The following is a 22308-nucleotide window of genomic DNA, read 5'->3' on the forward strand; positions in this document are numbered from 1 at the left end:
AATATTAATCATGTTTGAATTAATGTAGATAGAGAATAATAACTATCTAATTATAAGATATTTATTTATTTATTTGAAACATATATTTTAAGAGAAAGTTAATTTTGAATTACCTGATATTTATTTTGGGGATAAGTATATTTTCTTAAATATTAATTAAACAAACAAATAAGAAAATCAGGAAAATCCCTAATGTGGCGTCATACAGGGATATTTTCTATCCCTCATATTTGAATTTTCAATTTCAAATAATTTGTTTATTTAATTATTCTTTATAAATATGATTTAAAATTAAATAATTAAAATAAATGTAACTGATCAGTTTTATTTTCAATAAAATCATGATTAATTAAATTAGTTAATTAAGTTTATATACCTAAAAGAAATTTTAAGATTTATAAAGTTTTTTTGACTATCAAACTTTCTCTCAAGAAAACGATAGAATTTCCTAAACCTTAAATTCTAGAAATTTCTTAAGCCCCTCTCTTCTCTAGATCTCATGTGTTGAGTATATCTAGAGAGTCTTACCTTTGAATTCTAGGTGCCCACACACGTCCTTGTGTGTTTGAGGACTGGCTTAAAAGGTGAGGAGTGAGCTTTCAGAATGAGGATAGGAAGATCGTTTGTTTATACAAAAAGATTTAAGGACACTTGATCGGCTTCAACAGATAATATTTTATCTATTTGTAGGTAATTTAATATATATATATATGTATGATATTAGCTAGTGTTAATAACTTTTAAAATATCCCATTTTGTTGCATATTCTGATTTTCATATTTAATAGCAACAGAAATAAACATGTATATGTCACTCAACCAGCAAAGAGGCCGAGTGGCTAAGAGATCTCATGATGGAGATACCAAAAACTATAGTTGATGTGTCGACACTCTTGATACATTGTGATAATCAAGTCACTTTGATTAGAGTTGACAATAAGATAAACAATGGGAAATCTAGACATATAAGTCTAAGACATGACTACGTGAGTGAATTGATTAGTAAGGGAGTCATATCAATTTCATATGTCAAATCATGTGAAAACTTAGCATATCTGTTTACCATACCTCTAGGGAGAGATTTGGTTAGTTCAACAAATAGAGGGATGAGATTAAAACTCCTTGACAAATAGATTCCCCAATGATAGCAATCCAACTTAAAGCTCGTTTACATTGAGTGTGGAGTTCGACGGGTAAGAAAAAGTTGTTGATAAGGGAATAGTTGACAACATTAACGAATTAAATCCCATCTGGGAAAGTTAATGTTGGTTATCACTAGACATGACGGTTAAGCCATAGGCTTTTAAGGAAATTCAGTTGAAGAGCAACAAGCATCTCTAAAGGTAGCAAAATGTTTTATGAATTTAACCTATGTGAACCTAGAAGTGGTGCCGCCTCTCAAGAGAATAGGAGTTTTCTCTCAGTATGGTTCATGAATGGATAAGCACAAGGACATGAAAAGTGTTGAGAGCGCAAAGTGGGAAATACGTGAATAATCAGGTAGAGGTGTGTGAGATATTATTGGATGTTATCACTAGGAATGTGGGTTCAATCTTTTAAGAACACCTTAGCATTTCTATCAAAACTTTGTAGTGTTTTCACTACGGTAAAGTTCAAACCCAAAATGTACTGTATTTTATGTACTAATATTGTTCAGACTAAAGAAAGAGGATGTATTTAACCAAGTGGGGGATTGTGATGATTGCTTAAATACATAGTGCAATTGGTTAGGATCGAAGATGTGCAAAAACAATAACGATTTCATTAAAGTCAACATGAGCAGGTTGACTTTGGGTATAGGCATCTAAAAATTATCCTTTTGGGTCAAAATATTTCTTTAGAGTATATAAGAGTACACAAAAAGTTTGGAGGCATTTAGAGATGTTTTGGGGCAAGTTTGGGGGTGCCAAGTTAGTTGTACCAGCGTTGCGTCGCCTGTCGGAAGCAACACATCACTAGGGAGTGAAACCCTAGACAGGCGATGCATCGCCTGCATGATGGCCACGCATTGCCTGCCAGCTATGCATCTCTTAGGTGGTCTGTTCGAGACAATATGTAAGGCCATACTACCTTAGAGCCGTTACTAAGTGAGTTTAAATCGTGCAATTAACTTGCTAATCGAGGATTTAAGACAAAGGTGTAATTAAACAATAATCAGAGTCATAAACTTTGAAAATAAACCTTTTACTGAAAATCATAAATCATTTAACACTTTGGATCCCAAAATTCTGTTTAGAAATATTTACCACTCAAAAGTATAATTAGAGTCGGCTAAACGACAAAATAGAATTTGGTACAAAACATCTTCCAAAAATATCCTTGGGTGTGGCAGCCAAGCAGACCAGACATGTACGCGCCGCTCATCACGCTCACCATACTCAAGGTTGGTCGACTTTCCCTTTGCCTTTACCTGCACCATAGAGCACCCGTAAGTCGAAGCCCAGCAAGAAAACCCTCACAAGAAGATAATATGTGCATATCAAACACTTAACATATAAACAAGCCATCATCAGGCTATACACGTACAGCCATGCCGTCCCAGGCGCTTTACCAGGCCCTGGGTTCGTGGTCCGCACCGTGAGGATATCCCAAGTATCCTTTGGGGTCTCTCCCTGGCAACTCGCACTCCACGTGTTGAACGTTGCTTTAGGCCCCTTGCCGTTCTCGGCCTTCACCGTTCCTGGTCGTCGCCGTTCCCGGCCATTGCTGTTCCCGGCTCTTGGCGCTCATTCATTTATATGTAGACATAATATAACTAAACAAATGCCTAAACACATATAAATTCAATCAAAGGGCTACGCCCCGCAACACAGTCATATAGGGTCAAGCCCTGCAACACACTCATATAGGGTCGTGCCCTGCAACTCAAGCTCTACGGGAACAGTAGTTTTCTTACTTGTATCCCAAGCTTCCCAAGCACCGATGTCCCGAGCACAGTTCCATTGTCCGAGCCTCACTAAAATCCTAGTCACAACGCATTAACAATATCCACCCATCATGTTCTAATCCATTAAATAGCTTTGGGTCATAATTCTAGTATCCGAAACATTGAATTCTATCAATCCAGGTGATAAAATCCATCCCAAGTCTTAACTATTGGATTCCCGAGCCTAAAACCTCTCTAGAATCCAAAAATGCACTAAGTGTCGTGGCCCTAGAAACTCATGCCGTGGCCGCAATCTCAAACTGAGGCCCTGCCTCAAATCAGTCTACACATGCCGTGGCCCTTCCTTAAGGGCACCGCGACACGCCTCCAATTCCAAACGTCCCTATGTTCTAAGGGGTCGCGGCTCAGAAAGAATAGCGCTGCGGCCCGACCCCTCGAGCCCAGAAAAATTCTCCATTTTCACCTCAAAAACCAATCCAATTAACCCCAAAATCAAGCCAACAATCCAAACTAATCATCACAGTGGTTATACTATAGATTCATCAACAAAACCTAACAAGAATTCTAGCTCAAAGCTTCATCAAACTCAAGGATGAATCTTCATCTCTTCAACATGCAAACTCTTAACACACCAGCAGAAATTTCAAGCACAATTCAAATAGTTTAAAAGCTTACCCTTGCTTAATTGAGTCTCTGAGTAGATCTCTTAAGCTCCAAGCTCCTAGCCTCCAAAGTTCTAACTTGATTTTTAGTTTCCAATTAGTTTTCACAAAAAGGACCTCCAGGCTTCCAAGGATGAAGATGAGAGAGAGAGATAGAATGGGTGGGTCGGTTCCTAAGTTTTGAGTGTTTCCTTAGCTTTGTTTTATTCAACTTAAGCTTCTAAGGTTACCTCAAAGTCGGGGTACCGAAAACGTCCATGAGGGAAAAATGGTAAATTTCCCTAATACTCGCTCCTAAACATTCTAATCTCAAATATATCTCCAAATATTTATTTCCATAACCTGATAACCCCATAAAAATGTCTAATACCCGAATTACCCATCAACTCGTCCCAAGTCGGATTTTTGACCCCGTTGTGACTCTCTAGCTAACCGCTCCCTAGGACTGTCTCGGATCGTGCAACACAGATATTTCCCAAATATATCATAATTATTCACATTTATTACATTTATGCTCTCTGCGGGCAGAAATTGAAATCATGCACCTAATAACCAGATGGGGCCCACATGCATATTTAATTCACCTAAACATGCATCTCTAATCACATATTCACACAAATTCACGTATTATAACAGTAAATCACTTATTGCCCTCCAAGCACTCTAATCAAGGCCCTAAGCCTTATTAGCAAATTTGGGTCATTACAACTATCCCCTCCTTACAGAAATTGCGTTCCCGAAATTACCTGTATAACTCGGGATACCATTCCCGCATCTTAGATTCAAGTTCCCAAGTCGCCTCCTCGACCTTGCTATTCCTCCACAACACTTTTACCAAGGCTATGGTCTTGCTCCCCAAGACTTTATCCTTCCAGTCAAGAATCTGAACCGGCTTCTCCTCATAAGAAAAATCCTGATCCAGCTCAAAATTCTCATAACTTAGAACATGCGTCGAATCAAACACATACTTTCGAAGCATGGACACGTGAAACACATCATGAACCCCAGATAAGGCTGGTGGCATCACCAATCTGTAAGCTACCTCTCCAACCCCCTACAGAATCTCAAAGGGGCTTACAAATCTAGGGCTCAGCTTGCCTCGAACACCAAACTGTTTCACTCCCCTGAAAGGTGAAACCCTAACGAACACATGGTCACCAACCTTAAATTCCACGCTCCTGCGTTTTAGGTCTGAGTAACTCTTCTGGCGACTCTGGGAGGCGAGCATTCTAGCTCTAATCTTCTCAACCGCCTCATTGGTCCTATGAACCATCTTAGGACCTATACCTCCTCTCACCTGTCTCATCCCAATGGATAGGCGATCTGCACTCTCTACCATAAAGCATCTCATACGGAGCCACTCTGATAGTCGCCTGATAGCTGTTGGCGTACGAGAACTCAATCAAAGGAAGATACTTACTCCAAGATACCCCAAAATCTAGCACACAGGCTCACAATATATCCTCCAATATCTGAATTGTCCTCTCAGTCTAACCATCTGTTTGAGGATGATAAGCAGTACTAAACCATAACTGTTTTCCCATAGCCTTCTGCAGTCTCTCCCAGAACATGGAGGTGAAGGTGGGGTCCCTGTCGGATACTATTGACCTTGGAGCCCCATGTAGTCGAACAATTTCCTTCACATATAACTCAGCATACTGCTCCACAATATAAAAGTGGGTGGACTTGGTGTACCTATCCACAATCACCCACACCGAGTCATACTGTCCCACGATCTTCAGTAGACCAACCACAAATTCCATGGTGATATCTTCCCACTTCCACTCCGGAATCCCTAGAGGATGCAGCAACCCTGCCGGCCTCTGATGTTCAGCCTTGACCTGCTGATAAGTTAGGCATTTGGCCACATAATCCACCACATCCCTCTTCATGCCTGACTACCAGTACAGAGCTCTCAGATCCTGCTACATCTTCATCGTACCCGGATATAAGGAATAGGGAGTAATATGCAGTTCATCTAAAATCTCTCACCGGATATCTGAATCCATCGGAACGCAAATCCAACCCATATACTTCAGTAACCCATCTCCGAGATAGAAAAATCCTTAGCCGCTCTGACTAAGACATTCTCCCTGTAACCCCTCAGCTGGGAATCATTCCCCTGTGCCTCCTTGATCCTCTCAAGGAGCGTAGACTGAAAAGTTGGCTAACCGACCAACCACCAGCTCTATACCCACTCTAGTCATCTCCTCAGCTAGCTTATCAGATATCTGTCTCGAACTGAACAGCTGTCCTGGGCCTTTCCTGCTCAATGCATCAGCAACTACATTAGCCTTTCCAGGATGGTATAGGATGTCACAATCATAATCCTTAACCAACTCCAGCCACCGTCTCTAGCGCATATTCAAATCCTTCTGAGTAAAGAAGTACTTCAAACTCTTATGGTCAGTGTATATCTCGCACTTCTCACCATATAGATAATGTCTCCAAATCTTAAGTGCGAATACCACCGCTCCAATTCTAGATTATACGTGGGATATCTCTGCTCATACTCCTTTAACTGCATCGATGCGTAGGCTATTACCTTCCCAGCTTGCATTATCATGCACCCTAAACCTTGCCTGGAAGCATCACAATAAACCACAAACTTCTTGTTGTCTGTCGGTAGACTCAACAATGGCGCGGTGATCAGTCGCCGCTTTAACTCTTTGAAACTGTTCTCACATCTGTTTATCCAAACGTACTTTTTCTTCTTCTTTCTCAATTGTGTTAATGGCATAGCTATCCTGGAGAACCCCTCAACAAACCGCCGATAATACCATGAAAATCCCAGAAAACTCCTCACTTCAGGAATACTTCTCGGTCTAGGCCAGTCTCTCACTGCCTCAATCTTATTTGGGTTGACCAGAATCCCCTCCTTACTGACAATATGGCCCAGAAATTTAACTTGCGGTAACCAGAACACGCACTTGCTAAACTTAGCATATAACCTATGCTCATTTAACCGTGCAAGACCAGACGTAGATGCTGCTCATGCTCTGTTTCTGACTGTGAGTACACCAGAATGTAGTCGATGAACACAATCACGAACTTGTCTAAATAGTCCTTGAAAACCCTATTCATCATGTCCATAAAAGCTGCTGGGGCATTGGTTAATCCAATGGACATAACCAAGAATTCATAGTGTCCATACCTCATCCGGAAAGCAGTCTTTGGTATAGCCTCCTCTTTGATCCTTAACTGATGGTAACCTGATCGGAGATCTATCTTGGAAAACACTGTTCTTCCCTGTAACTGGTCAAATAAATCATCAATCCTAGAAAATGGATACTTATTCTTAATGCTCAACTTGTTCAGCTCCCTGTAGTCAATACACATCCTAAGAGATCAATCCTTCTTTTTGACAAACAACACTGGAGCACCCCATGGCGAGAAACTCGGTCTGATGAACCCCAAATCTAGTAACTCCTGCAACTGAATCTTCAACTCCTTTAACTCTGCCGGAGCCATTTTGTAAGGTGTCCTAGATACTGGCTCCGCTCCTGGTACCAACTCTATAACAAAATCAATATCCCGCTGCGGCGGCGGCCCTGGTAGATCTGCTGGAAATAAATCTGGAAACTCACATACCAATCTGGTCTCCCCCGGTCCAACCGACACAACCTTATAGGTATCCACAACATTTGCTAGGAATCCTATGCAACCTTCCTGCATCAGGTCTTTAGCCTTCAATGCTGAAATCATAGGTACCCGTGGTCCACCAGCTGTTCCCCCAAATACAAAGGGTACCTCCCCATCTGGTTCAAAAGTCACCATCCTACGCTTGTAGTCAATCGTTGCCCCATACTTCGATAGCCAATCCATCCCTAGGATAACATTGAAGTCATCCATCGCAAGCTTAGTCAGATCAACAAACAATTCCCTACCATCTACCTCTACTAGTAAATCTCTAATCCACCTCCTAGAGACTACTATTTCCCCAGTCGACAACAAAGTTTGAAAACCCCTAGCATACAAAACACTAGGTCTACACAGCTGATCTATCACTCTAGCAGACACAAACAAATGAGTAGCTCCCGAATCAAACAATGTAGTATAAGAAGAACCAGCACTAGAGATTTGACCTGTCACAACTGAGGGGCTAGCCTCCACCTCAGTCTGAGTCAAAGTAAACACCCTGGCAGGAGCGAGACTATAGCCCTGCTTCGTCTCCTCCTTCCTGGCTTGTGGGCAGTTATTCTTCAGATGATTGGCACTCCCACAGAAAAAGCAGGCCCTAATCCTGCACTCACCCTGATGTCGTCGTCTGCATCGAGGACACACTGGAAAACTCCTCCAGTTGTCACTTCCCCCCTCACGGCCACTAGAACCATCCTGTGCCCTCCTATCTGACTTGGGAGGAACAAAGGAAACTGGGGCCTTCCTCTCCTGCTCGCTGGAGCCACTACCCCGACTGGATCAAATAAAAGGAGGCACCGTCCTCCTAGCATCGCACCTAACAGCGCACTCTCTCCAGATTTGGTCCTCGGCCCCGTCAACGGTAAGGGCCTTGTACACAACCAGAGCATAGGTAGTAGTCTCTAGATCCAAGGTGATCTTCACATCACGGGCGATCATAACATTCAATCAACCTATGAATCTATCTTTTCTTGTCGCATCTGTTGGCACTAAATCTAGTGCAAACTTCGCCAGTCAGTCAAATTTCAGAGCATACCCTGTCATGGTCAGCCGGTTCTGAGTCAGGTTGATAAACTCATCAACCTTCGCAGCTCAGACTGCAACACTATAATACTTCTCATTGAAGATGTTCCTGAACTCTTCCTAGGTCATAACTGTCACCTTTCTCCTCTGAACTACTACATCCCACCAGATGCGGGCATCCTCTCTGAACATGTAGCTTGAATAAGCTACCCTCTTGTTCCCGTCAACCCTCATAAAATCTAGAATAGAGGAGATCATGTTCATCCACTGCTCTGCCTGCAGTGGGTCTGGTCCACCCTCAAAGGTGGGAGGATGTTGCTTTCTGAACCTCTCATATAAAGGTTCCCACTTGTTCTCCACAATAGGTTGCAACGGCATTGGCGCCATAACCTGCTGAATTGGCAACCCAGTGACCTGCGGAGGGGCCTTTTGCCTTAACTGTCGAAGTTCTTCTTCTGTTCGTTGCAATCTTGCTTCCATTTCTGCAAACATCTGTTGTCACTTCTATGGGACAGGTTGATGGTCCTAACCCTAGTTATCATCCTCAGCCCGACAACCGCGGAGTCTAGATGATTGTCAAGGCATCTCAACAAATATGCCTACAATCAATGACGCCGCTCATCAGGCATGATAACAACATCCAAAACCACCTCCCAATCACATCAGTCAACCATGAGCAACAATGCACATAACACACAGATAACATATAACAAACAACGGGCCATGCCCTGACATCATGCATATGTTAAATCATTCATCATGCTCTATATGGAATAAGCAGGCAAATAGGCATTTAAGCTCATAATCAGACATACAATTCAATTATTACCAACCAACCCTGAGTCGAGCTTGCCACTGACAGCGAGCATACATGTTTGGTCATTCTCCAAACACCATAAACCTTGGCTTGCTCTAATACCAAGTTGTAACGCCCTACTACCTTAGAGCCGTTACTAAGTGAGTTTAAATCTTGCAATTAATTTGCTAATCGAGGTTTTAAGACAAAGGTTTACTAAACTATAATCAGAGTCATAAACTTTGAAAATAAACCTTTTACTAAAAATCATAAAGCGTTTAACACTTGGGATCCCAAAATTCTGCTTAGAAATATTTACAACTCAAATGTATAATCAGAGTCGGCTAAACGACAAATTAGAATTTGGTACAAAGCATCTTACAAAAATATCCCTGGGCGTGGCAGCCAGGAAGACCAAACATGTATATGCCGCTCATCACGCTCACCATTATCAAGGTTGGTCGACTTTTCCCTTGCCTTTACCTACACCATAGAGCACTCGTGAGCCGAAGCCCGGCAAGGAAACCCTCACAAGCAGATAATATATGCATATCAAACACTTAAAATATCATCAAGCAATCATCAAGCTATACAAGTATGCCCATGCCATCCCAGGCCCTTTACCAGGCAATGGGTTCGCGGTCCGCAATGTGAGGATATCCTAGGTATCCTTTGGGGTCTCACCCTGGCAACTCGCACTCCACGTGCTAAACGCTGCTCCCGGCCTCTTTCCGTTCTCGGCCTTCCTTGTTCCCGGCCCTCGCTATTCCCCGACGTCGCCATTTCTGGCTCTCGCCGCTCATTCATTTATATGTACACATAATATAACTAAACAGATGCCTGAACACATATAAATTCAATCAAAGGGCTATGCCCTGCAACACACACATATAGGGGTGTGCCCTGCAACTCAAGCTCTACGGGAATAGTAGTTTTCTTACCTGTATCCCAAGCACCGATGTCCTGAGCACAGTTCCATAGTCGGAGCCTCCCCGAAACCCTAGTCAAAACGCATTAACAATATCCACCCATCATGTTCTAATCCATTAAATAGCTTTGGGTCATAATATTAGTCTCCAAAACATTGAATTCTATCAATCCAGGTGATAAAATCCATCTCGAGCCTTAACTATTGGATTCCTGAGCCTAAAACCTCTCTAGAACCCAAAAATGCACTAAGCGTCGTGACCCTAGAAACTCATGCCGCGACCCCCAGCTCAACCTGAGGCCCTACCTCAAATCAGCCTACACGCATCGCGATTCGCCTCCAATTCCAAACGCCCCTATGTTCTAAGGGGCCGCAGCTCAGCAAGAACAGCGCCGCGGCCCGACCCCTCGAGACCAGAAAAACTCACCATTTTCACCTCAAAAACCAATCCAATTAACCCCAAAATCAAGCCAACAATCCAAACTAATCATCACAGAGGTTATACTATAGATTCAGCAACAAAACCTAACAAGAATACTAGCTCAAAGCCTCATCAAACTCGAGGATGAATCTTCATCTCACCATCATGCAAAACTCTTAACACACCAGCAGAAATTTCAAGCACAATTCAAATAATTTAAAAGCATACCCTTGCTTAATTGAGTCTCTGAGTTGATCTCCTAAGCTCCAAGCTCCTAACCTCCAAAGTTCTAACTTGATTCTTAGTTTCCAATTAGTTTTCACAAAAAGGACCTCCAAGCTTCCAAGGAGGAAGATGAGAGAGAGGGATAGAATGGGTGGGTCGGTTCCTAAGTTCTGAGTGTTTCCTTAACTTTGTTTTTTTCAACTTAAGCTTCTAAGGTTACCTCAAAGCTTGGGGTACCAAAAACGTCCCCTAGGGAAAAATGGTAAATTTCCCCAATACTCCCTCCTAAACATTCTAACCTCAAATATATCTCCAAATATTTATTTCCATAACTCGATAACGCCATAAAAATGTCTAATACCAGAATTAACCCTCGACTCGCCCCGAGTTGGATTTTCGACCCCGTTGTGACTCTCTTGCTAACCGCTCCCTAGGACTGTCTCGGATCGTGCAAAACAAATATTTCACAAATATATCACAATTATTCACATTTATCACATTTATGCTCTCAGCGAGCTGAAATTGCTATCATGCTCCTAATAACCAGATGGGGCCCACTTGCATATTTAATTCACCTAAACATGCATCTCTAACCACATATTCACAAAAATTCACGTATTATAACAGTAAATCACTTATTCCCTTCCAACCACACTAATCAAGGCCCTAAGCCTTATTAGCAAATTTGGGTCATTACACAATACAATTAAGTATTTTTGCATCCAAAACTTAGTTTAAAATGCTCTAATCTCTTTGGTTGAGACTAATGAGTATTCATGTACAATTTAAAGGTTTCATTTGAGTTTGGTGAATTGATCCGTACCACACACACTCTCTCTCTAGTTCACAAGATTACTAGTTTTCTCCAAGATCTTTATCAAGAAAGTTTGACTTGCATGAAGACTCAAGGCGTGTAAATCTCAATCATATTCCAACTTGTAGTAGCTTCAAGCAATCTGTAAGGGGAGACAAGAAATAGATATTTTTGGACAAAAAATGAAATTTGTGTCAAGACTTTGTCACCTCCATTAATTAACATAAAATCATAGTCTTTATGATTTTATGTAACTAAGAGTTTCTATCTCCAAAGGTCTATTCTTTCGCTTGTTCTTATTTGTGTTATTTTCATTGAGTTATTCCTCTATTGTAAAGTTGGTTACCTAGGGCTTTTTTATTTGAATTGTAACATTCAAAGTTTTGTGTATAGCAATATCCCCAACACGTTAAGCGCTCTCATGACTGTCTCTTGATATTTCCTGCAATAAAAAACATTATATCCTAATGTTGACGCGGTTCTTCGCCAACAGATAATTAACAGAATAAAGAGTGGGATTAGTGCTAAGTAATGAACCGTAATAGATGAATGATCTTAAAATAAAAGGGTGACACAAATACTTTTTTAGGTGGTTCAAAAGTTAAAATCCTTCTAGTCCTCCAGCCAATATTATTGCTATCTCTCTGATATTCTTTACAGGGTATTTCTTTACACCATAGAATCCAACCCTTTGCAACTCCTAGGGTCTCCATATTTATAGGGAGAGGGCACCTGGGGGTTGGCAAGGGGGGGGGGGTCATCCCGTTACCTTCTTACCCATCATGTCACTTCTGTGACATTCATGATTAATTCCTAAAACATGACAAATGAAGTGTGGTCTAATCAATAGGTAAGGGGGGTAATGGGCCGCACAGCCCAACCCAGTCGTGGGTGCCTAAACACGCACGTTTATGCTGCGTGTCCGAGAATTCAGGGATATATCAGACACGTGATGTCTGATATATGCACGTTTACATTGCGTGGTTGTAACGACCCAAAATCGCTAATAAGGCTTAAGGGCCTTGATTAGTGTGCCAGGAGGGCATGTTGGGATTTATGTGTGATTTTATGAGTTAAATGCATGGTTATGATTTAAAGCGTGTTATGTGACTATTTGATTATTTGAGATGCATGACTATGTATATTAGTATGCATGTAGGCCCGGATTGTGTTAGAAGGGCATAATTGTAATTTTGGCCATGTTGGGCATAACTGTATTAATATGTGATGATTGTTGAGACCACAGTGGTATGTGGGTATATCCGTGATTTTTAACTTTCGGCACGAGGCGATCCTAGAGCTGGATAGCGGGGAAAAGTCACAACGGGGCATTATGATTGACTGTGGACAATTCAAGGAGTATTTTTGATATTGGGTTATGAAAATAAATAATTGGAGATATATTTGAGGTTAGGATGTCTAGGCGGGAATACCGGAGGATTTTACCATTTTTGCCTCGGGGATATTTTGGTACCCCGAACCTTGAGGTAACCAGCTTAAGTTATAAAAACAAAACAAATAAACCATTTGGAGACTTAGAGAAACCGACCCAGCCTCCACCCTCTCTTCTTCTTCTTTCTCTCCTCTTTCTTTCATGAAATCCATAGAAATCTTAGGAGAAATCAAGCTTGAATTTCTGAAAATTGATGGTGGGATTTGGAGGTTTAGCTCAAGAGTTAATCAAGAACAAATCAGGGTAAAGGTAAGCAATTAATTCTTTTCTCAAGTTAAATTCTGAGATTTTGTTGGGTTGTGAATGTTTATGGATTTTGATATTCAAGGTGGAGTTTGAGGCTTGAAACTTTGAAGATAGGTCATGGGATCCTTTGGGAAACGATTCTACAACTGAGGTAAGGTTTAAATTAAAGTTTGATGGTTGAAATTGAGAATTTCCATGGTTGGTTTTGAGTTTTAGGTTTGAAATTTTAGAAATTTGGAATTGGGATCTTGGTGAGTGTTAGGTTGGATTTTTGGTGGAATTGTGTTGTTTAAACCATCCTAATGTTGTGATTATTAATTGGTTTTGATTTGGGAGCTTTGGGATGGCTTAAGGTGAGGTTTTAAGCTTGAAAATGGTGGGTTTTTCTGGGTTCGAAGGGTCGGGCCGCGGCATGGTTCTTGGAGGGCCGCGGCCCTTGAAGGCTAAGATGCGCTGAGGATGGAGGGCGGGCCGCGGCATGGTCCTTGTAGGGCCGCTGCCCTTACCTGTATCTGGGCATTTTTGTGGCCCTGTTTGGGGGCCATGCCGCGACATGGTTGGGCCATGCCGCGGCGCTTAAGGAATTTTGGGATTTTGAGAATTTAGGCTTGGGAATTTAACCTAGGGTGCTCGGGGTTGAGTCTTTTACCATGTTTGGTGAATTTCAACGTTCCGAGTACTAGAACTTGGCCTGGAAGCTCATTTAAGGTTGTTAAAAGTGTCTTTTGTGTGTTGTGACTAGGATTTCGGGGAGGCTCGTGCTAGTGGACCGTGCTCGTGACCGTAGTGCATCGGAAAACAAGGGATACGGGTAAGAAAACTATAACACCCGTAGGATAGGGCGTGGGCCCATAGTGTGATTGCCGGGCATGGCCCTATATTGCATGTTGCATGATGAGATGATTGCAGGGCATGGCCCTAGATTGTGTTGTGTGCAAATGTTTAACCTTAAATGAATCATGATGTGTGTGAATGATTATTTTGAATGTACTATATGTGTGATTATGATGAAATGAACGGCAAGGGCCGAGTGCGGCGTAGGCCGGGGCGGCCGTGGGGCCGAAAGTAACACACAGCACATGGGATGCTTATATTCAGGGTGGGACCCAAGGGATACATGAGTTATCCTCGCGGTGAGAACCGATACCCCAGGCTTCGGTAAGGCTCTGGGGCGGCATGGCCGTGTTTGCTTAGTCTAATGGTTGACTTGTTTATTTGTGGATTATCTGATATGATTAACTATATATATATTTGCATATGTTATGTTTTGCATGAGTTTTCTTGCTGGGCTTCGGCTCACGGGTGCTCCGTGTTGCAGGTAGGGCAAAGACTGAGTCAACCAACCATGAGTACGGAGAGTGTGAAGCGACGCGTACATGTTTGGCCTTCCCGACTGCTTTGGTTGGGGGTTTATTCGAAAATGGCTGTAATAATCTATGATTTTATGATTTCTTAACTGTAACCTTATTTCAAGATGTAATTAGTTTTCAAACCTTATTTTGGGATCCCAAATGTTAAATGATAGAAGTTTTAATGAAACGACGCATTTTCAAAGATTACAGCCTTAACTTTTAATTAGTCACACTTTTGTTCAAAACCTCGGTTAGCGAGTTCATTGCACACTGTTTCGTCTTAAAAACTCACTTAGTAACGGCTCTAAGGAAGTAGGGCATTACAGTGGTTGACTTTATAAGGGGTCAGAGGTGCCAACTAAAGCTCGTGCCTCGAGCTTGATGTATTCTTAGCCCGTGGTGTCCATACTTCTAACCCGACTCCTTAGTAATCTTAGAAAGCCTTTGGTTACCTTGAGCTAAAGATGTAGGACCTGGTAACAGCAGCTTCGGATACGTGGCATCCACGTCGCTGATATAATTATGCCATTTCTCAGCTCGCTAATAGCTCGTGGATAATTAGGGCGTACATTTGCCCCCCAAGCCCCTGCTCGTGGCACACGACGTCACCTGGGGCGATAGTGGGGGCTTTTAGGCTTCTTCATGGACTCTTCACATTCCGCCCATTACGCTGGTATCGAATACGTGGAGCATCGTGGTTGGTGACGGTACATCTTCCGAGAACTGCATTAAATGGCCTAGCCTATACTCGATCATCGTTTCGCCTTTCGAGTAGTGATCCTCGTATCCTACATCAAGGCGATCAAACGACCCTCCTCTTTTTGGCCTTTCACGTATATAAAAGAGGTGGCCACCTTTCGCATGGGCTACCCGTTCATTTGAAAATTTTCTCATTTCTTCATCTTCTACTTTCTTCTCAGTCTCAAAAACCCCCTCTTTCTTCTGGTTACTATTCCAAGCGTTCCAGAAATTTAGGGACGAGAGATCCTTTGAGACTTTGGCACCAGCAATCCCAGCAGGACTCCAATCCAGACGACCCTTTCAATCTCACCATAGCAAAATACCCCTGTAAGTCCTCCGCTCGTGCATGCTTTAAATTTCTCCTTCACTGTTGCTTAGGTAAATTGTTTCTGTAATAGCATGCAGCATTTTGCTGGTCTTTTGTTGGTATGATACGCGTGAGATTTTCTCCTAGGGCATCAACCGTAGAAAAAACCATTTAGGGACATGACTCTTAGGGTACGCTTTCTGGGGAGATTTTCTGGGTAAAATTTTTGTATGCCTGCTTGAAATAACCAGTTTTTAGGGTGCAAAACCGGGTAGTTTAGGGGACACGCTTCACAGGCGGTTTTGCACTGTTTGCCTACTGAAACTTTCCTTCCAAGGCAAACTTTTATTCTGACCCTCCTAGCACATGGATTCCGAGTAATCGGGGACCCGTTGGGATCACAGGCGCGTGTTCATAGAACCGCGTGGTCTCACTCTCCACGGGCTAAGATTACCTCAGCCCGTGTAAAGGAAACACTTCGCGTTAGATTCTTTCTTATGCTTAGGTCGCCCTTTCTAAATTTTATTCTTTTGTTCGTTAGGCGACCAAATGGGACCAAAGAAAACCGTATCCAAGAAGAGTGCTGGCGGTCGTCTTCCCAACAAGCCAACAAAGGGAAGGAGGTGGTCATAGACTCCCCAATCCCCACCTTCGGTCCAATCGTGGAGCAGGAGCTCGAGGTGGGGCCCGATGCTTTCTTTGAGGCCGAGAGGATCGTCTCGAAGGTTACCAGCCAGGGGAAAGTGAATAAAATATTCCTTTCCCACAACTTTGAGATTGGGAAGGGCGCCCTAGATGCCCGACCTCCCTTTGAAGGTGAGCAGAGCTGCGCGCCGCTCGATGAGGAGTACGCCACGTGGAGCGACGAGCACCTCAAGGCTGGGGCCTTCCTCCCGCTGGACCAGTACTTCACTGATTTTCTTAATTACGTGAAGCTAGCTCCTTTCCAGCTCCCCCCTAACTCATATCGTTTGTTAGCGGGGTTGAAATACTTAGTCCTGAAGCAGGAATGGGAGGTCACCACACCGACGGACATCCTCTACTTTTTCTGCCTCAAGGCCAACCCAGAGCAGCAGGGGTGAGGCGACGGGTTCTACTATCTGACCCGTTTTCCAAATTCGGCTGCAGTCATCGAGCTGCCCAGCCACCCCAATGATTTTAAAGACCAGTTCTTCATGACCAAGGGGTTTTGCAACTGCGAACACCACTATTTCAACAGCCCTCGTAAGTATTTTCTACTCTTAGCTCGTAAGTTGATTACTAATTAGCTTCTTTTATTAGTTCCTGACTTAGAAACAATCATGCAGCCATTTTCGCGAGGACAGCTAAGTCCATGACCCTCGGGGGTCAATACGAGACTTTGGCGGGGCTGCCCCCAAGCGAAAAGGACTATCACTAGCTCGTGTCCGATGAGACGATGCTGGCATGCAAGCTAATCTCCCCAAGCCAGACTTTGGCCCTGAGGAGGCCGCAGGGCCTTCCTCCTGCTCGCGAGATGGCGCCCATCCCCGAGGAGGAGGACGAGGAGGAAGAGGTGCCCCTCGTGCGGCGGAAGCGGGCTTTGGAGGTCGCCCAGGAAGTGAACGTGGAGAGGCCCCAGTCTGGGGCAGCAGCCGGCCCCTCCGGCCAAGGTAATCCTTATCTATTTAGGGATTTAGATAGCGCCACTGCAGATTTAAGGCTTGCTAGGTTTAACCTCGACCAAATCGTCCACCACCACCGAACAGACCTAGATCGCAACATTACTTTACTCCAGTGTGTTGATCAGCTCGTGCTGTGTAATGAAATTGGTCGCCCTAGGGGAACAGTAGTAGTAGACAACACCCTAGCCTTTAGGTCGGCCCTCTTTGAGGAGTATGGGAAAAATCTTAGGTCGTGGCCCTCCCTCTTGGAGGGTGTAGTAGCTCCGGGTCTTAGGCAGTACGTAGAAGAGTCTAGTCCCGACCCAGATTTGGACCCAGAGCCTCTTCCAGCTCGCGAAGTCGTTATCTTAGACTACCCTGCTGAAGCTCCGGGGCCGGTGGTCGTGACCATAGATTCCATCTCTAGCTCGGAGGGTAGGATCCCTTTCAATACATACTTGAGCTTTGTTTTCCCTTTTATTTGTGTTTTGCATAAATATTTTTACATGTATAGTAATGCTTTGTCTTTACTTCCACAGAGGAGATGTCTCAGCCCGGGAACAATGATTTGCGAGCTATGTTCCCTGGAGGGAACCCTTCTTCTGGGGCTTCTGGGCCCATGGTGAAAAAACTCCGGATGGCGAAGAAGGCCATCGGGACTACCTACAAGTCCCTTACAAAGGGGAAAAACCAAGCCCCGGTTGCTCAGGAGAAATTGCCTCCACTCCCTCCTACAATGGAGAAGATGCCCCCCGCCCCCTCTGCGATCTCCCGCCTCTGTTCGGAAATGGAGGTGCCCCCCGGGACCTTGTCAACCACAACCCCCGAGGTCCGCGTTCCGGTCAACTCCCGGGCCTTAGAGAAAATCCCCAACGTCTTCAGGGGGACGGTCTATGAGACCGCGACCTATATGGTGGACCATTGTTACAATGCCTCCGCGAGGGACCTGCGGGAGATTGAGATAAGGAGCCCGGAGAACGTGATGGAGTCTTCATTGTGGATGACTCTCACGGTAAGTTGGTCTTGCCATTGGTACTCCTTGTTTGTATGCACCATATGATCTCTCTCTTTTTTTCTAAGGCAGTTGCCTTATTATCTTTTGGTCTTGCACGGTGCTTTGACCCTCCACCGGAGCATATCTCGGTCTAAGGCCAGGATTGAAGAGATCAAGGGTGAGCACCAGGCTGCTCAGCTTGCCCCTCGCTATAGCTCAACAACAGGAAAGGGATGCCAAGGCATCCCTGGCAACTGTGCGAACCGAGCTAGAGGCCTTCCAGACCAAGCTGCAGGAGGCCGAGGCCTTCAAGGCTGCCCTAGCAGCTACAATGACTGAGCTTGAGGAGGCCAAGGCTGCCCGGGCCACACTAGACACCGCGAAAGTTGAGGCCGAGGAGGCCAAGGCCGCCCTGGTGGCGGAGAGGGCAGCTTCCAGCTCCTCCATGGAGGCTATGCTGTACCACTGCTAGGTCTTCAACCCAGATGGTGACTTCTCCTTTCTGGGGTCGGACGCGTGGGAGTCCTTCCTGGAGAAGTTCAAAGCTTGCCTTCAGCAAGAGGCACCCTCCGAGACCGGGGAGACTTCCACAGCCACCGAGCAGGAGGGCGAGGGTGGTGATCTCATCGGAGCAGCCTGGTGGGGCATAGGACTTCTCTCTTCTTTTTACCATTTACAAAAAAAAAAAAAAAATTCTTGTAACTTTACATTATGAGGATTTTTAACCTCGAGACAATTGGTTTTATCAATTTTATTTTTAATTGATTTACATCTTTTTGCCTTTATCTCATTTGTCTTTTATGCATTCTGGTAATAATCTTAGTTTCTGTTGGTGTTGTGATTGACATCTTACGCTTTTCCAACAAAAAGACATATGTTAACCAACTTGAACCAACTTCTAAGAGTTAAGTACTGGTTGCACCCAGGACGTTAATTTGACAACTTAGTTCGTGTTAACCCTTTATTAATATCTCGTGCTTTTTAAGAAAAAACTGATCAATCAATTTGAATCAACTTCTAAGATTTAGGACCTGGTTATATCCAGGACGTTAATTTGAAAACTTAGTTCGCGTTAATCCTTTATTAATATCTCGTGTTTTTTAAGAAAAACATCGATCAATCAATTTGAATCAACTTCTAAGTTTTAGGACCTGGTTATATCCAGGACGTTAATTTGAAAACTTAGTTCGCGTTAATCCTTTATCAATATCTCGTGCTTTTTAAGAAAAACACTGATTAATCGATTTGAATTAACTTCTAAGTTTTAGGACCTGGTTATATCCAGGATACGACTTAGTTCTCATTAATCCTTAATCAATATCTCGTGCTTTTTAAGAAAAACATCGATCAATTGATTTGAATTAACTTCTAAGTCTTTAAGATGACCTGGTTATATCCAGGATACGACTTAGTTCTCGTTAATCCTTTATCAATATCTCGTGCTATTTTAGAAAAACACCGATCAATCGATTTGAATTAACTTCTAAGTCTTTAAGATGACCTGGTTATATCCAGGCACCATATGCTCCCCAAGTAATTAGGAAAGGGTCTTTCGTGGTTACTTGAGATTACATCCACAAATGTACATAATGATGGAAAAAGATTTAATTCTCATTGCTTAATAAACAAAAGATGGCCTTTCTGACTAAGCCTTACAAAGGTATCACTGATAATATTTCTTCAAATGGATGGCGTTCCAAGTTCGTGGGACAGCTTCTCCATTAAGTCGAGCTAACTTGAAGGCTCATTCCTTTACGACATCAGTTATTTGATATGGCCGTTCCCAGTTCGGTCCCAATACTCCGTCTTTGGGATCTTTATCGGCTAAGAAGACTCTTCTGAGGACCAGGTCGCCAATGCTAAAGGCACGCTTTCTGACCTTTGAGTAGAAATAACGAGCGATCTTTTGCTGATAATGCGCGAGCTGGAGCTGTGAATCTTCTCATCTTTCATCAATCAGGTCATAGGCCTGGACTCTATGCGAGGCTACCTTTACTTCGACAAGAAGGACTGCCTCACTCCCGAAAGCTATGGAGAAAGGAGTATGACCTATCGGCGTTCGATGTGAGGTCGGGTATGCCCACAATACCTGGGGGAGCTGTTCTGGCCAGACCCCCGTGGCCTCGTCCAGTCTTTTCATAAGGCTCGCCTTTAGCGTCTTATTGATGGCCTCGACCTGCCCATTTGCCTGGGTGTAGGCCACGGAGGAGAAGCTTTTTACAATGCCGTGCCTCTCACAGAATTCAGTGAAGAGGTCACTGTTGAATTGTGTTCCATTGTCGGATACGATCTTCTTTGGCAGCCCGAACCGGCAGATAATGCTTTTGACCACGAAGTCGAGGACTCTCTTTGAAGTAATCGTTTCCAAGGGTTCTGCCTTTGCCCACTTGGTGAAGTAGTCGATAGCCACCACCGCGTAACGGACTCCTCCCTTTCCAGTAGGGAGGACGCCAACCAAGTTGATTCCCCAGACCGCGAATGGCCGTGGGGACGAGATCATCTTCAGCTCGACTGGGGGAGCTCGGGCAACTGTGGCGAATCGCCGACACTTGTCACATTTCTTGACATAAGAGATCGAGTCCTTTGACAGAGTGGGCCAGCAATATCCTTGCCGTAAGATCTTCATGGCCAAGCTTTTCCCCCCAGTGTGATCTCCACAAAATCCCTCGTGCACTTCTTGCAAAATGGTCTTCGCTTCGCTTGGCAGAACACATCGTAGGAGAGGTAGAGAGTGCCCACGCCGGTATAATATCCCATCCACCACTGTATACCTTGGAGCCTGGTAAAGTACCCGCCTTGCATCATTATGCTCTTCAGGTAACTGTCCTGCTGTGAGATATTCGAGGATGGGGGTCATCCAGGTCAGTCTGGCGTCGATCATCTCGACCTCTGCCCCGACTTCTTCTATGCTTGGTTTCTCCTAGAACTCTACCGGTACTAACCCCAAAGTCTCCGTCTCCCTGGATGTGGCGAGCTTTGTGAGGGCGTCTGCGTTGGCATTTTGCTCCTGAGGTATCTGTTCAATTGAGCCCCGTTCAAATGCAGACAGCTCGACTTTTACCTTGGCTAGGTAAGCAGCCATCTTGGTTCCCTGTGCTTTGTATTCACCTGGCACTTGGTTTACCACGAGCTGGGAATCCCTGTAACACCGAACGGAGCTGGCCTTCAGCTCCTCGGCCACCCTTAGCCCGGCCAGTAAAGCATCGTATTCAGCCTCGTTGTTGGATGCCTTGAATTCGAATCTCAAAACCGAGTGAAATCTATGTCCTTCTGGGGATATCAAAATGATTCCAGCCGCGGAGCCGTTCTCGTTAGATGAGCCATCTACGAAGACCTTCCATGAGGCCCTGACCAAGGTGGCCTAAGGTGAATCTTCCACAGGATCTTCTCGGAATCCTGTACATTCTGCCACAAAATTAGCCAGAGCCTGGTTTTTTATTGCAGTTCACAGAGTGTACAAAATCTCGAATTGGCTGAGCTCAATAGCCCACTTCAACAGACGTCCCGATGCTTCAGGTTTTTGAAGAACCTGCCTTAAAGGTTGATCGGTTATGACATGTATTGAGTGGGACTAGAAATACGGCCTGAGCTTTCGGGAGGCTGTAATGAGACAAAAAGCCATCTTCTCCATCAACGGATATCGGGACTCAGCTCCGAGAAGCCTCTTGCTAATGTAATAGACTGGCTTCTGAACCCGGTCTTCTTCTCGGACTAACACGACACTAGCTTCGTCCTCCGTGATGGCCAGGTAAAGGAAAAGAGGCTCTCCTGCCGTTGGTTTGGACAATATGGGCGACTCGGCCAAATGTGCTTTCAGGTCGAGGAAGGCACGTTCGCAGTCCTTGGTCCATTCGAACTTCTTATTCCCCGAAGCAGGTTGTAGAATGGCAGGCACTTGTCGGTAGATTTAGAGATAAACTGATTAAGGGCCGCCACCCTTCCTATCAGGCCTTGAACGTCTTTTCGTGACTGAGGTGAGGGTAGCTCGAGCAATGACCTGACCTTATCGGGGTTTGCCTCGATTTCCCTGGTATTGACAATGAAACCTAGGAACTTCCCTGAGGCGACTCCGAATGTGCACTTCTGCATGTTAAGCCTCATGTCGTATTCTCTCAGTATCTTAAAGCATTCCTCCAGGTCGGAAACATGGTTATCGGCAGTTTTTGACTTGACCAGCATGTCATCAACGTACACTTCCA

The sequence above is a fragment of the Humulus lupulus genome, chromosome X (genome assembly GCF_963169125.1).
Source record: "Humulus lupulus chromosome X, drHumLupu1.1, whole genome shotgun sequence".
NCBI classification, from domain to species: domain Eukaryota; kingdom Viridiplantae; phylum Streptophyta; class Magnoliopsida; order Rosales; family Cannabaceae; genus Humulus; species Humulus lupulus.